Here is a 16,736-nt window from a genome sequence, read left to right as displayed (position 1 = left end):
GAGACCTCCTAGACCACACTTTGGGCACTAGGGTCCTAGGATCTCCTGCTCAAAGATATACAAGCATCCTTCTGGAGTTCTTCCTAAGGGTGGATCACCTGGCTTCCTTGGCTTGAGGAGTGAGCAAGGGATGGCTTTTTGGGGTAAGGGAGCAGGGGCAGAGCTTGAACATAAGAGCTAGGGTGTCCACACACGTGAGTGTGAAGTTCTTTGCGGTGCAGGGTGCAGCAGAGGGGGGAGAGAAATGTGCTTGGGGCTTCCCTTTAAACTCTTGTCCTGGACCCTGCAAATGTGAGATATAGGCCTGGACCCAGGTTTGAGTGATTTCCTGTAAGTTAAAATAAAATTTAAATTCCTGGTAGTAGCCTTTGGGATCTGCCCCCCCCCCCCCCCCGCAATCTCTCCAATTCATCTTTACCAATCTTCCCTTGCTCACTGCACCCAGCCCACTCAGGCCTTTCCATCCTAAGAGAATGTCAAGGCGAATCTCCCATTGGGGCTCTTGTGTTTGCTGTTCTCTCTGTCTGGAATCTTCCTTCCACAGGTCTTCACTTGATTGGTTCATCCTCATCATTCAGATTTAAGCTCAATGGCACCTGCTTGGAGAAGCTTCCATTTATCAACCAGTTTACATGAAATTCTTCCCACCCCCTTCCCTATTATACTTGATGATACTTCCACGCTCTTGATAGCGTTTATCACTGTCTGAATGGTCTCATTCATTTCTTTGTTCACTTGTTTTTTCATCCCCACCCATCTCCCATGTGAAGTATGTTTCAGGGTTGTCTTGTTTACTCATTGTATCCCAACTGCTCTGAAGCGTGCTTGGCATATAGTAGTTGCTCAAGAAATGTCTCAGTGAACGAACTTCTCAGGCTTCGTTTTGTTGGCTATAAATGAGACAATGCATAGTCATCATGTAGAAGTCATGTATAGATATGAAACAATAGAAAAGGACCCAGCCCACATTCCTGGTGTGTATTAGGAACCCAGTAAATGTTATTTTCCATTCTTTTGCGTACATTGCAAATTCATCTCAAATTCGCTAGAACGATAAGAATCCCATGCCTCTACCCCTGTCTCCCTCTGGACTACTCTACTATCCTCCATATTTTTCCATTCCTGTTCTGCTCTAATCCCTGGTGTCTACCCACCCTACCTAGGCTGCTTCTTTTCTGGTCTCTTCCGAAGTTGTTAGTGTAAGCGTGTCCCCTGGTGGCCACATTAGATATGACACATTGTGGAGAAAGGAGGAAGTTCATTAAGACGAGACGTACTTAGGGGTCATTCTCAAGCAGTTTCAAGAGCCCCCAGTTCAGATGAAAGTCAGGGCCACAAGAACTGTGGTCTCCATATATATTCATTGTGAAATCCACATCCGCCCCCTAGCATCTCACTGCTCGACCTCAGTTCAGGATCCAGTATCTAATCTGGATCATTGCCTCCTTTCATCTGAAAAACCAGCCTCTAATTGACTTCCCTTCCACAAATTCTCCTTTTTTCAAGGAGACCATCATTTTCCTAAAGTTCAGATTTTCCCAGGTCCTTTTTCCCTCCTCAAAAACATTCAGTGGCTCCCTGTCCTATAAAGAATAAATTCCCATCTCCTCAGCCTGACATCCCAGAGAGACACTTCAAAGTTTTCATTCAACCTGACTTTGAAATTTCATGTTCTCCACTCTTCCCCTGCTTCCTTCACCTTCACCTGCTTTTGTTCATGGCATCTTGACCACTTCTCAGAAACACACGTCCAGTTCACTGAAGCCGTGTCGACCTTCGTGCTGTTATCCCCATCTGAAATGCTGTCCCCTTACTTTTCCCATGCTTCTCAAAGCCAGCTCTAGGATCTGACTTCCATGGACTGCCTCCCATTCTCACACTCCTCTTGACATCCACTGTTCCTGCAGACCATTGTTCATGTTTCCGCCACAACTGTGCAGGTCTTATCATTGTTTTGATTTTTTTTTACAGGCTTGTCTTTGCCAGGTCTGTAAGTTTCTCTAGGTCGGGGATGGTGTTTGATCTACTTTAACACCGTGGCATGTACAGAGTAGGTCAATAATAGTTGCTGAATGGACAAATGAATATCAAGGCTGAGGCTGGCATCTATGTTTTCTGGAGCCCAGTCAGACAGATCTGAGAAGAGGCCACATATGGTGATATTGGGACTGAATCTTTGAAATTGGAACTGCCTTGGGGAATCTTGGATGTATAGTTCCTCTGAACTGGAAACAGGGTCTCCAATGCAGTTCTGTGAACTGAGTTTTCTTAGGCGAGTGATGCACACGATCATTCCTGAATCCCTTTTTTTATACTGAGAAGTGAAGGTGAACGTCTTGGGATAATGTCTCCTTTACTCTGATATGTCAACATAAAAGGCAAAGTGTAAAAGTTGATATTGTTAAAATATTAATCACATGTATATGAGAAATTGTATTTCTGTAACACAAGGCTTTTCCCAAAATTTAACTGACCTTGTTGCATCCCAAGGTAGTTGTATGTTATAAGTAGTTGAGATGAAAAAGGCTGATACTATGATAAAATCTCTTAACTAATTTTGAGACAAAGGACTTAGTAATATCTAAGGGACACAACACGGTTCTCAAGAGTCAATAACTAGATACATAAATGTATCTCTTTCCTGAGTCACTTTGTTGTATCTGTTAATGATCTTTTGTCTCATCTGAAATTTGGAGATATCTGATTTCTAATATTATCAACAACTTAGGTGTCCAGTAAATATGAATTGAGTGACACTCATGAAATTGAGCATTTTCCAGAAAAGTGCCAATTGTCTTACAGAAAGTTAAATTCGAAGTTACATACTTGGGACCCATCTTTCTACTCAAAGCCTATACCCTGAGAACAGCATTCTAGAGTTCATTCATTGTGCTCTTCTCTGTTGTTGGGGAGGACATGTGCCTGGTTCAGAGAACCACCTTCCTATATTCCTTTTTTTTTTTTTTTTAACAATTCTTCTTCTTCTTTTTAATATTTATTTATTTTTGAGAGAGAGAGAGAGAGAGAGAGAGAGCGCGCGAGCAGAGGAAGGGCAGAGAGAGAGGGAAATACAGAATCCTAAGCAGGCTCCAGGCTCTGAGCTGTCAGTACAGAGCCCAATGCGGGTCTCAAACTCATGAACCGTGAGATCCTGACCTGAGGCGAAGTCAGACACTTAACCGACTGAGCCACCCCGGGGCCCCTATCTTCCTATATTTTATGATTGATTGAATCCCTTAATTTTACACACTAGACCCCCTTCTTGTTCAGACAGCAGCAGGCAGCTAAGTTTGGAATATCTGCTCTCAGGTTCTCTACAGGGGGCTATATCAGGCCAATTCCCAACAACCGAACCTCAAGAGGAGAACCACACCGGCTAAAGAGAATTGTGGGAGCCACTGAGCCAGTCTCTGGGTTTTTGTCTCTATTTCTGGATGGAAGAATATACTTTTTTTGAAAAGGCACCAACCACACTACAGACAACCACCTACATCATGTGGTTTAATAAACAAGATATGCTGTAAATATTTAGTTCTGTGGCTTATTGCAGTGTAAACTAAGTGTGAGAGTGTGATTTTCAGAGTAATTGGAGTCTGGTGGGTTTGGAGCAGGTTTCCATATTCCCTGGGTTTTTTGGTTTTGTTTTGTTTTGTTTTTTTTGAATAATCCTGGGCCAATCTTGGATCTCAATTACACTAAAGAGTAATTAAGTGGGGCTTGTCCTTGACTGTCCAAAACAAACTTTCATGTGGCACTAATTTGTCAGAGACCTTCAAAGTCATCCTGGAGCCACGGTTTGGGGGTTTTCTGAGGACGCTATCTAGAAGTTGGTATTCTTAAGCTCACCGTGAGAAAAAAGTGCCCCTAAAGACCCACTATGGGGCAAATCTTTCATACCCATGCCAGCTTGTAGGAGAGTTAATCCAACAGCCCCAGCCGCTACTTAGAAGACAGGCATAATTATCATGTTCTTGCAAACATATGCCCCTCTGTATGGCTCTGAAGCTTAGACCCCCACCCATAAGAATAAAGCTAAAGCCTGCATCAACAGCCCTGTGTATGCTCCCTGGAAAATAGTTCGTATTTCACTATAGTCTTCTCACAACCAGGGCAAGTCTGTAAGATAAACAGCCGGTTGCACGATGTATGGTTCTTTGCTTTATTTGAAAGTGTCTTTCAAACACACTACCCACCAGGACTACTACAGGTCCTGGTGTAACTGGGGAAAACCAAATTCAGTAGCATTCATGATGCTCCCCAAGTTCGGAGGAGGGTTTGCCCAGCAGGGTACTTTCAGCCATGAGGTAACACACTTGCAGATGAGGCTGGGAATTCAGTCACTAGTGTCCTCTGTCCTGAAAGCGAACAGCGTCTTCCATAACATAGATGCAGCCTTGGCCCAATGTATATTCAGCACTATGTTCCTTTCAACCCTGTTCTAAGGAGATAACGGATAATGCTATTCCACCAGTTGTGTGGGAGAGGGTCAAGAAAGCATTTGCAGCTTAGAGCACAGGCTGTGAGATGCATCCAATCTTAATGCAATCCTAAGTCCCTGGGCAAGAGCCACGTGAACGGAATTTGTAACCAGCAAAGACATTTTTTTTAATTATAAGTTAATTTCTATGTGAGATGGAGCTGGTGTGTGTGAGTGACAGAGAGGTAGAGCGGAAAAGGGGAAGGCAGTGAGGGAGGGGAAAGTGAGAAAGACAAAGAGAAAGATGAATGAGAACGAGTACGGTAGGTAGAGATAAAAGGAAAGCAATATAAAAAGAGAGAGGGTACAAACGGAGCAATAACTTATGGTGATTGTGGAGATACATCACAAATAGAACTGGGGAAAAGAAGGGATTTAAGACAGTTCACAGGGGAAGTTGGGGGTGTGGCTGTGAACAGAGGAAAGATGAAATGAATAACAGGGAAACAGAAGGGAAAGGCAAAGGCAAACCACTTCAAGAAGTAGGTAGGAAACAAGATGTGCATTTGGAATTTAAGTGCATTATTTTGTCTCCCCAGTTTTTCACTTACAATGTGTTCTGCCGATGACAGTCTAATTCCCAATTAAGATATGCTAATGAGGCTGACCACGTCCCATAGACTCGTCATGCCTGATAAGCAGCTTATTTTCTTTTTGGGTTGGGGGGAAGGCAGTTATCTAGTCTCTCCACACCTAGCTTTCTCATTGACATTCCTTCTCCAAAGACACAAAATCACCACATGTTGTTCTAACAAATATTTATTTTAGTCTAATACACTTTCAGCTCTTGTGAATTGACTACTAACTGCTCATATAAACTTCATATTCTTCCATTGGCTTTCAGTTATTTGGATCAAAAATAAAATTCCCATAAATCTCTTTTATTAATGGGGAACATTGATGCCATTCTGGTTTATCCGTGGATAAGTGTAATTATTTCTCAGTACGGAAAGCATCTTTAGGAGGCTGCAGACATGCCTTAGAGGTAACATGGGGGGTAGGGGAGGGGGGGAAGTTGTGACACAGAGTCAGCTGGCTGGCCTGCAAATGACAGACGATGAATATGAGCCGAATGGTGGTAATAGAATGAAAATCTGGATTGTCCTTCAAGGGATGTTAGAAAGAGCATTAGGAAGTGGCAGCAAGACCTAACGAACGTAGGCACCCGTTCCCGAGCGTCCAAGCATCGTGAAAGGCGCTGTCTGCACGCCATCACATTTCGCAGAGGTGGAAGTCACCCTTTCCATGTGCACATTTCTCTAGTGACAGTCCCTGCCCCATGGTTCTGCAGGAATGCCAGGGTCCTTCCTTTGGGCCGCTGGCATTCCCAGGAATTGCTTATATTCCCCAAATGTGACTGCCAAGCGCTTGCTTCCCGATTACCCCAGATTTCCTCTGCTGGGCTCATTTTCACCTCTCCGTGGTGCACCAACATCTCCAGTCCACGCCCAAATCTGGGCTCCTTCTCACCTCTCCGTGGTGCACCAATGTCTCCGGTCCAAATGTCATCACAGAGCCTTCCTGTATTTCCCAAGCTGGCGCACCCATACATAAAGATATAGAGACTAGTGGTGGTTAAGATTATGAGCGCTCTAGTCAGACTTCATGAGTTCACATTCAGACTCTGACCCCCCTAAGCACGTTACATAACCTGTCTGCACCTCAGTTTCTTTCTCTGTGAAATGGGGGTAATAATAATATTTCCTTTTATAGAGTAGCTCTGAGAATCAACGAGTTAATGATACGCGGGGCACCTAGAAGTGCGCCGGGCACATTGTAAGCCCTCCATGAATGTTAGTTATTACTAGTGAGAGGTTGTAACGGTTAAGAAACTTTACCAGAGACTTCAGGTTATAAGAAAATTACGGCTTTGGGAAGAACAATGTGAAACTTGATAGGAGATATTGTTGCCGCTGTAAACACTGACACAGAGCCTCTGATGGGGTGTTTTCCTCCTCGGTCCCCAGCCTCCACTGTCCTGTCGGATGGAGACATGCTCTTCCTTAGCTCATATTCCTGCCTCATCTCCCAGCCCCACCTCCCATCCTGGACCACAGTCTCTAATCTCAGTCCTGAAGAAGCCCCAGATCAGTAAACAGTACAACAATCTCTTCATTCATGGCAGACAACACTTTCACCTACACTGTTTAGAAGCCTTAGGTCTTCATGGGCTTAATCCCTTCCTTCTCAGGGATTGGGCACTGAGCCTTGCATTTGCATAACCACAAATCCCATTCAAGAATTTGCCCCAACAAAACAACAGTCTCTTGCTAAAGATGAATTCTCCTGGCATTCCCAGGAAGAGGATATAGGGCTGTGGGGAGTGGGAGCCCCTCCTGAGACCCAGGGTTCTTTCACTGGCATTAAAAATATTAAATATGTATCCTTTGACCAAGAAAAGCTTGTTGTGAGCCCATGAAGCGTGTTTGATGTTGTTGACGATCACCGCCTGGAGGAAAAACCCGAGATGTTTCAAGAAATGGTGCAGAAACGGGATGGGTGAAGAGATAAAGTTGGTGACAATGACTGTGAGAACTGTCCCTTGGAAACTGTGATAATGAAGTCGGAAATGGAAAGCAAGGATCACATATTCATTCCATATGCTTCTCCTCACTATAAAACACACCGCCTTTATGTTCTAATCATCCTGGCCTGTATTTCCATCCCTCTGCAGAACAGTTTTCTTGAAAACCGTCAGTATGCTCCAAGTTGCTGTATCCAGTGGCTTTTCTCAACCCACTTCTTCCTCCTCAACTCCCTAGAACATTTGACATGATTGAAATTCTGTGCTCTATTGGGCCTCCTTGTCCTTTATCTCCTGATTTTCCCTGAGCTTCTGGTTCTTTCTCTCCCATTATCATGGTCTTTTCTTCCCACCCCTTTCCCCACAGTTTAGAACCTAAGGCTTTATCCTTTCCCCCTCCTGTTTCTTACATTTTCTCCTCCTAGCAACTTTACTCATTCCTGTAGTTTCAAGTGTAATTCCTCTACAGATGAATCCCACATTCCTGTCTTTAGCATTGACATTTCCCCATCTCTGTTTACTTTTTAAACTGCCTTCATGTTAGATAATTCAGCTGAAACCTTAAACTCAAATTCAAAATCTTCAATGTCAAAACCATTGGCATTTGTTAATCTCTCTCTCTCTCTCTCTTTTTTAAACTAGAGATTCCACAGTCTTGCATTGACGTGGATTTAAAACTTCTGAGTCAACGTTTCCAACGTTAATTTTTTAATATTTATTTATTTATTTATTTATTTATTTATACCATGATCCACTGTAAGAACTACATTTTATATCTTGACTGGCAAATACACACACACACACACACACACACACAGAACTGAAACAAAGTTTCACAGAACTGTACTTGCCTCACTATGTGTGATGCACTCCATTTTATTCTGATCTATTCCATTCTATTAAAAAAATCTGGTTGTAACCCATTAAATTGGTGTCATGACCCACTAAGGAGATATAAATTGCAGTTTTAAAAAGAATGCTTTTAGCATTATCAACAATAGCCAAACCATGGAGAGAGCCCAGATGTCCATCGCCAGATGAATGGATAAAAAAGATGGGGTATACGTATAAATGGAATATTACTCAGCCATCAAAAAGAATGAAATCTCACCACTTACAATGATGTGGATGGAGCTAGAATGTATCATGCTAAGTGAAATAAGTCAATCAGAGAAAAACAAATAACCATATGATTTCATTCACATGTGGAATTTAAGAAACAAACAGATGAACATATGTGAAGGAGGGGAAGAGAAGAAAGGGAAACAAACCACAAGAGACTTGTAATGATAGAGAACAAACTGAGGGTTGGTGGAGGGGAGGTTGGTGGGAGATGGGCTAGATGGGTGATGGGTACCAAGGAGGGCACTTGTGATGAGCACTGGGTGTTGTATGTAAGTGATAAATCACTAAAATCTACCTCTGAAACCAATATTGTACTGTATATTAACTATACTGTATATTAACTATATTAACTTTCTCTCTTAACTCCCAAACCCAATTGGTCTTTAAGAAATGGGCTTATTTTCAAAGTGACTTGCATATTCAATCTCTTTTTTTTAATTTTCCTCTCTGACTTTTAAATATTATCTCCATTGGGAAACCTTCCCAGGTTTCCTCTCCTCCGGCCAATCTTATTCTCCTCTAAGCAACTCTATGCCTTTGGTTGCATCTCTTTTTTTTTTTTTTTAATTTTTTTTTCAATGTTTATTTATTTTTGGGACAGAGAGAGACAGAGCATGAACGGGGGAGGGGCAGAGAGAGAGGGAGACACAGAATCGGAAACAGGCTCCAGGGTCTGAGCCATCAGCCCAGAGCCCGACGCGGGGCTCGAACTCACGGACCGCGAGATCATGACCTGGCTGAAGTCGGACGCTTAACCGACTGCGCCACCCAGGCGCCCCTGGTTGCATCTCTTTTAATGTACTTACCCATCTGACGTATCACACACCATAACTTTCTCTTTTCTTATTTGGTTTTATTTTTTTCTTTCCTAGACCGTCACTTGACAATAAACAATGCATTTCTATGCTTATTTATTTTCTGTGTCTTTCACTAAAATGTGAGACTGAAGACTTGGTATCCTTAGCACTTAGAACTGAACTGTGCTTAGAGCATGGATCACCAATGAAACAAGGTTGGAGAGAAGAATAAATGAAGGAATGACTCCCAGCAGCAACAGGGACTAATACCTCCTCCAGAGCTAAAGAGAAGGAGATGCCCACAAGCTCTTTTTTTTTTGTTTTGTTTTAATTTTTTAATGTTTATTTATTTTTGAGAGAGAGAGAGAAAAAAAAATAAGGGGAGGGGCAGAGAGAGAAGAATACAGAGAATCTGAAGCAGTCTCCAGGCTCTGAGCTGTCAGGACAGAGCCCGATGCGGCACTCCAACCCACGAACTGCGAGATCATGACCTGAGCTGAAGTTGGACACTTAACCTACTGAGCCACCCGGGCACCCCTGTTTTAGTTCTTTAATTAAAAAATTTTTTAACCACTTTGGATCCTGTGCCCACCCTCATGGCCAAGGGATTAACGTGAGCTGATTGATTTAATGCCTCAATTTATTGCCCAGTACTGAATCATTCCCTGTGGATGGTTCCAATCAAGCAAGGCACATCCTTGCAGGCAGGAGTGGGATCTATTCAATCCAAACCCCTGGATGTTGCCCAGTAGCAATGGGGGAGGGGTTGGAGTAGATGCTGAGATGCAGTAAGGTAAGGTCTCTGACCCTGAGGAATTCCCAGTTAAGTAGGACAGAAAGACAATGAGTTCATACTGATCATCGTACCTGGGGCTGTGTATGTAGCAAGTTAACGGGTGAACTGGGATCATGACTCAGGTCTCAGAACTCTCAGTCTAATATTTTTTTTCATTGCATAGAACTGTCTCTTTCGTTGTAAGAACTGATTTCCTGATGTGTGAAATATAGCTAGTGTATGAGATGTGGCACAGCTAATAAAAATGATTACAGTTCACCTCTTGTGGAAGACTGTTTCGAACAGCCCTAATGAATCATATGAGATAAAAATAATAATCAGACCACTTTTCAAACTATCCTGCAAAATTGCCACTGGTCTTTCTCCCCTCCTAATCACTCAGTGATGCTTCCTCCAAAAGCAGTGGGTATTCACAGCCTGAAGAATCATGGTATAAGGTCTGTGGTTCATAATTTTAAACTATATTAAAATTCTTCCTTTTGCAGAGTAGCATTTCCTTCTCAGCCAAACTAATTTGCATGGCTTTTTGCTAATCTGCATAGCCGTTGAGTTCCTTTCCAGGGGCCGGTAGAAGGAAGGCCTAAGGCGATGTCACCTGTCCAGAGCATTGAAGAGCAGCCTGAAGCAATGCCACCAACAGGCAGATGAGAGTAATTCAGAGTCACTGACGACAATTCCATGAGAGTCAGACAGGGCCTTAGCGATCATCCCACCCAATCTTCGCAATATAATGAGGCTCAGGGCAGTGGAATGAGTCGTCAAAGTCACACAACAGGGGGGTGTCAGAGCCAAGACCAGGTTGAGGCCAAGTCTCCTAACGTCCAGTCTTTGATCTTGACGCTGCCTTAGCAGGGACAAAGAAACTATGTCCGTTTGGCCAAGTAGTTTGAGAAGCGACACATTCTAACAAAGATGGGGGAAGCGAGAGGACTTGAGAAATCCATTTTCACAGTTACTATTTCTGGAAGGTCATTGAACCATGTATGGCAAGTTACCTGGGTCGTAGAGTTATACCTCTGGTCTGTCCTTTCACATTCAAATGGTCTCTTACCCCTGAGAGCGCATATGCTTAATTTTTTTTCTTTTTCATTTTGGATGGGGTGAGTTAGGGTCTCGAAGACGTGATGGAAGCTGTAGACGTTTCCCCCAGATATTTGTACCTGCATTCACAATTTCTCAAGGGCTTCGTGAAATTCTTGGGTCTCATTCATGGCACAAGAACAACACTCAGATAGCTTTAAAGAGACTGTGTGGCTCAGGGAAGCTGACAAGAGGAGATCGTGACTCATCTCAGCTGTCTCTAGGAGTCTCTTGAGGGTGGGCAAGAGGAATGCTGCCTGCCGGCTGACTGCCTTCGGACTCAAACTGCATACATCCTGTTGGTCTCGTTTTCTGAAAATCTTGACTGATGCAGGTTTTCCCCAAAGGATACTGACGTTGAAATTGTGGCACAGAGAATATGATGTCCAGAGCATGCCTTGTTTCCTGACGGGACTAGCTGTACGTGCTTCTGTCAAGGTGGCACATCAAACGTGCGCTTGTTCCAACCGGTGACTTCAACTGGTGACTGAGACTCATTGTTTTAGGGAAATATAAGCAGCTTATAGACTTTCGGAAGCTCTGGGGGAAGCTTTTTAGTCAAACAGACTAAAAAGAATAGGTTCCTAGAATCTAGTGTATGGGAGCAAAGCATAGAGTGAGTAGACCAGTCAATAAAACCGGGCTCCATAACAGGATTGAATACATTGACTGAACTACGCGTGGCTGCCCAAAGTTGTCACGCAACCTCATGCCTCCGTGCCTTTGCACATGTTGTTCCCTCCGCCTGGCTTATCCTTATTCGTAGTGTGCATTAGTCAGGGTTCTCCAGAGAAACAGAGCCAACACAAATACATAACAGAGATATAAATGTAAATATGTACTTAAATATAAATATATATCTACATATATAAATATAAATATATATATATATATATATTTCTCTCTCTCTACATATATATGAGAGAGAGAAAATGAGAGGGACAGAGAGAGAATAATTTATGTTAAGGAATTGACGCACATGTTATCGAAGGAGGTGGTCAAGTCCCGAAAGCGCAGGGTAAAGAGTGTTTGGTGCAGTCCAAGCCTGAAGGCCATCTGCTGGCAGGATTCTCTCTTGCTTGGGGAAGGTCAATTTTTTCTTCTATTCAAGACTTCGTTTCACTGGACAAGGCCCAAACACATTAGGGAGGGCAATCTGCTTTACTCAAAATCCACCGATTTAAATATCCATCTCACCTAAAATATCCTCACAGAAACATCCAGAATAATGTTTGAGCCCCTATCTGGGCACCAAGGCCCAGACAAATTGACGCATAAGATTAACCATCACACATGGTTGGCCTGGGAATCTCTCCTAATTTTTTGAGGTTCAGCCTAAACATCTTTCTTCTTCTCTGTTCTGCCACCGGACTCAGCACATTCTTGTATTTTAAACTATATTCCACAGTATGATTAAGATTTGATCACATGCCTGTGGTCTCTGTTAGACATTGGGCTTTCTGAGGACAGGGACTGTGGGGACTATTGGAGATGATATTACAAGTCGATATGCTAGGCCCTACCCAATGCCTAGTATAGAGCTGCTCAGGAATAAGATGATGAATTAACGGAAGGATTCAGAAGCTAGAAATAATAGCACCATTAAATTATTTAATCTCCAAATAATGGGCTTCTTTTCTGAATATGTGTTGCATCAGAGATGCAATAGAGCTTGGTCACCTTGTCCCAAGAACACATGCACACACATACCCATATTCATTTTGACTGACCCTGGAAAGGTTTGCCAAGGTTATTAGAGATGCATCCAGTGATTAGCCCTTCCTGCTTTTCTCAGGACAGAATGAAGCAGAGGGAAGAACAAGGTTTATAGCTTCAGGTAGATTTGCCTTTAACTCATGTGGACAGGCCCCTTGCTAACTGCCTGAACTTGGGTGTGATTTGTACGGTCTCAAAAACTTGTACCTTAAAAAAAAAAATCAATCCTATGAGAACAACAACAATAATCCCTACAACAGCGTTAGAAAAATTAAGTGCCAAGCATGTAGTAAGTACTTAGTAAAAACTGGTCCTCCTTCTCTCTTCCTTATGTATGTTTGAAGTAATATCTAGCACATACTGCATTAACTGTTGAAAGTAACTAAGAACATGTTAATGAGTTCTAAAGGTAGTCTCGAGCTCTCTCAATGTTCTAGGATTTCCTTTTATCTTCTTTCACTTTTTGACCAAAAGAGAAAATGTAGACTGTGTAGATGGTCCCATATGAAGAGAGAGAGAGAGAGAGAGAGAGAGATGGTTGGTGTGTGTACCATTGTGTTCTTTATTGCTATTGGTAATTCCTAATCTTTTTGGGGAAACAGGCACCTTTGACGATCTTTAGAAAACTAAGGACTCTTCCCCCAGAAAAAATACACATACAGGGGACACTTTGAATATAATCTCAGGGAGTTCAGGGATCCCATAGACGCCAGGTTAAGAATTCTGTCAAAATCTTCTCATCTGTTGTCTATCTTCTGTCTCTTGCCTCACATTCCCACTCTGTCTCTCTCTCTCACTCTCTCGTCTCTATCTCTATGTCTTTGTTTCTCTATCTGTAATTTTATCTGCTTAACTAATATGTTTAAGGACTGCGGATGGATAAATGGATGAATGAATAAAAAAGTAGAGGGCAAGAAAGAGCTATGGAGATAGAATGATGGCTCTCCCCCCCCCCCCCCCCCCTGGAAATTTCACTGGCGGTGGTCACCTTGGAGCTGCTGATCTACTATAAGGCAGAATGCAGTCATGGTTAAACTTATAGCTTCTGGAGCTAAACTTCTAGGTTCAAATGCTGGCTGTGTGTGACTTTGGGCGATTTAATTCTGTCTCTCAGTTTCCCTGTTTTTAAAATGGGGCTATTGATAGTGCTATCATGTCGAATTGCTGTAAGAATGAAACAAACTAAGGTAGATACGGATTTTAGAGTAATATATTTTAGTAAGCGCTCCGTAAAGTGTTAGTTGCTATTATTAATTAATTAATTTATTTAAGTTTATTTATTTATTTTGAGAGAGAGAGAGAGAGAGAGGGAGAGAGAGAGAATCCTAAGCAGGCTCCATGCAGCCAGAACAAGTAGACATGGTCTCAAACCCACGAACCATGAGATCGTGACCTGAGCTGAAGTCAGGTGCTCACCGGACTGAGCCGCCCAGTGCTCTGTTAGTTGCTGTTATTTATTTTGATGATTTAAAATCGCCAATAATATAATTACTTACTTATATACAAAGCATGACAGTACAAATAATAAATTCGACATCGCTAAGGGGAAAACTGCAATTAAGAATTGCCCTTTCAGACAGAAAGAACTTGCCTTCCTTTAAGGTGATTTACTCTCATGTAGGAATTGTGGGCTAACAGGGGAGCTAGGATACCATCCTGCACTTTTTCCCTGAGACCCAAAGAGAAGTGAGATCCATTGTCCATAAAATGTTTTTTCTAGGGGGCGCTTGGGTGGGTTAGTCAGTTAAGCATCCAACTCTTGATTTTGGCTCAGGTCACGATCTCGTGGTGCGTGAGTTCAAGCCCCACATCAGGATCTGCACCGACAGTGCAGAGCTTGCTTGGGGTTCTCTCCCTCCCTCCCTCCCCCTCTCCCCCGCCTCCCTCAAAATAAATAAACTTCAAAAACTTTTTTTAAAAAGATGTTTTTCTATCGTGGCAAGTTCTGTTAGGAGAGGAGGAGCCCAAATCTACTTCCAGACATCGCTAGGAGGGGTAATGTCCTTTTGTCTCTTCGTTAGGAAAGGTCTCTAGACCAGTAATTATGTTTATACCAGTGCAAAAAGATATACCATTATGTCAAATTCTAAAGCTGACACTTTCCCATGGAAGTTGCTTAAGAGAAAAAAAAAAAAAGAAAAAAGAAATGTAAATGTGCAGTCATCACTGTTAACACTTCACATTTTTAAGGTAAAAGACTGCCTAAAATGGAATTTATTTTCCCTAGTTTATAGGCCTTGTTTACATTTGGCCCTTCATTCTTCTCTTACAATGTGTATCTCCTTGCTTTAAAAAAAATTTTTTTTTAAATGTTTATTTATTTTTGAGAGAGAGACAGAGCATGAGCTGGGGAGGGGTAGAGAGAGGGAGACACAGAATCCAAAGCAGGCTACAGGCTTTGAGGTGTCAGCACAGAGCAGGACGTGGGGCTCAAACCCACAAACTGCGAGGTCATGACCTGAGCTGAAGCCGGGTGCTTAACTGACTGAGCCACCCAGGGGCCCCTCTCCTTGCTCCTTGCTTTTTAAAAGGAAAATATGGGGGCACCTGGGTGGCTCAGTCAGTTAAGCGTCCCACTCTTAGTTTCAGCCTAGGTCATGAGCTCATGGTTTGTGAGTTCAAGCCCCGCATCAGGCTCCCTGCTGATAGTGCAGAGCCTGCTTGGGATTCTCTCTCTCTCTCTCTCTCTGCCCCTCCCCTGCTCTCTCTTTCTCTCTCTCTCTCAAAATAAATAAACTTTAAAAAATTTTTAAAAAGGAAAATATTAACTATTTCAGAACTGCAACAGAACTGTTCAGTTAATGCAGCGTTACCAGGAGGTTAAGGACCGTTCACCCTAGGCGGGCTCCTGGCCTACATGCAACCCCTTCTCCTGGAAGGGGAAGGTGCAACTGAGTCTGCGTCCAGAAGGTGGCGCTGTCTGCAAAGCCCGTCTGGGAGGGAGGGGTCGCCAGCCTGGGGCGGTCAGGGCAGCAGCAGGCAGCCCGCAGACGCTGGGAAAGAAGAGAAAGGAGGTAGGGGGAGGTGTGGAGGGAGGGCAGAGCGGTGGCAGTGGTCGTTTTTCCTAACGTTCCAGAGCTGTGAACTGTCAATTTTGAAGGGCGTGTAATTGAATTCTAATTGTAACTGAAGTGGGAGGAGATGCCTGCCTTAAGTCTAAAGACTCTGACAGGTCTGGGAATATCTAAAATTCCGAAGTCTCCTGGTGATCTATTTGCAGGAGAGTCAAGGCTCTCCTGAGATGAAGTCAGCCTAAGGGGGTCTGAGCTGGACCAGTAACAGCGTGGTCCTGGATCACTAAGGGCGAATTGTGCTCCTGAGTCCTGAAGGGGAGTCTGCATCTTGCCGGGAGGGAGGAATCGTGCAAACACCTGAGAGATGGTGTACTCAAAACCCTAGGCACCAAGGCACAAGCCACAAAACCCTGGGCGTCTCCTGGCACGATGTGCCGCCAGTGGTGGCCCACCAGGCATTGTGCTGTGACTGGGGTGGTAGGGACGTTGCCAGCGATGCTCCTAGCCGCCATGCTCCCAGAACTTACTTTTTGCCTGGCCCTGTGCCAAGTGCTTTAAAGTCTTCTCTCATTTCGGTTTCAAAATAAATCGAGAAGGTAGATTCTATTTCAAGTCTCATTTTACAGAAGAGGACACCGAGGCGGGCTTCACTTGAGGAGATGACAGAGACTGGGTTTGCAGCAGGCTGGGCCCGGCCCAAGCACAGGGCTCCTGCTACTCTTCCCCTTGGCGCCCGTCTGAGCTTCCTGAGGGTGACAGGACTTGCCCACAGGACGCGCCCAGAGGAAAGATGGGGTCGTGGTGGAGGGCTCAAAGCAGTGCTGACCGACCGGCATTGTCTTGAGGTCTTCGCGGTGCTCTTGGACTTGAGCCAGGCCCTGAAGGCTTGGATTCGGGAAAGGACGTTCAGACAGAGGCCTAGCGGGAAGAGGGGGTGAGGGCAGGGGAGGGGGAGGCGTGATCAGGGGCAGTGAGAGGCCAGTGTGATCAGGTGAGGGGGAGGGGGTGAAGCCTGTATGGCAAGAGTGGGCTGGGGCTGACGTTGGATGCCATGGACCCACACTGAGAAGGGTGAGGTGGGCCCAGCCTCCCTGTGGCCCCAGAGACCTTTGGGGATTGTCTTTGGTCTGTGGCCTCACTCCCCAAGCTTCGAGTTCTTGGTGCTTGCCAGAAGCCGTGGGTTTTTTATGGGTCCTGGTCCACCCCC

The sequence above is a fragment of the Herpailurus yagouaroundi genome, unplaced genomic scaffold (assembly GCF_014898765.1).
Source record: "Herpailurus yagouaroundi ecotype Mexico unplaced genomic scaffold, PumYag 166, whole genome shotgun sequence".
Classification (NCBI taxonomy): Eukaryota; Metazoa; Chordata; class Mammalia; order Carnivora; family Felidae; genus Herpailurus; species Herpailurus yagouaroundi.
This window is presented reverse-complemented; position numbering follows the sequence as displayed.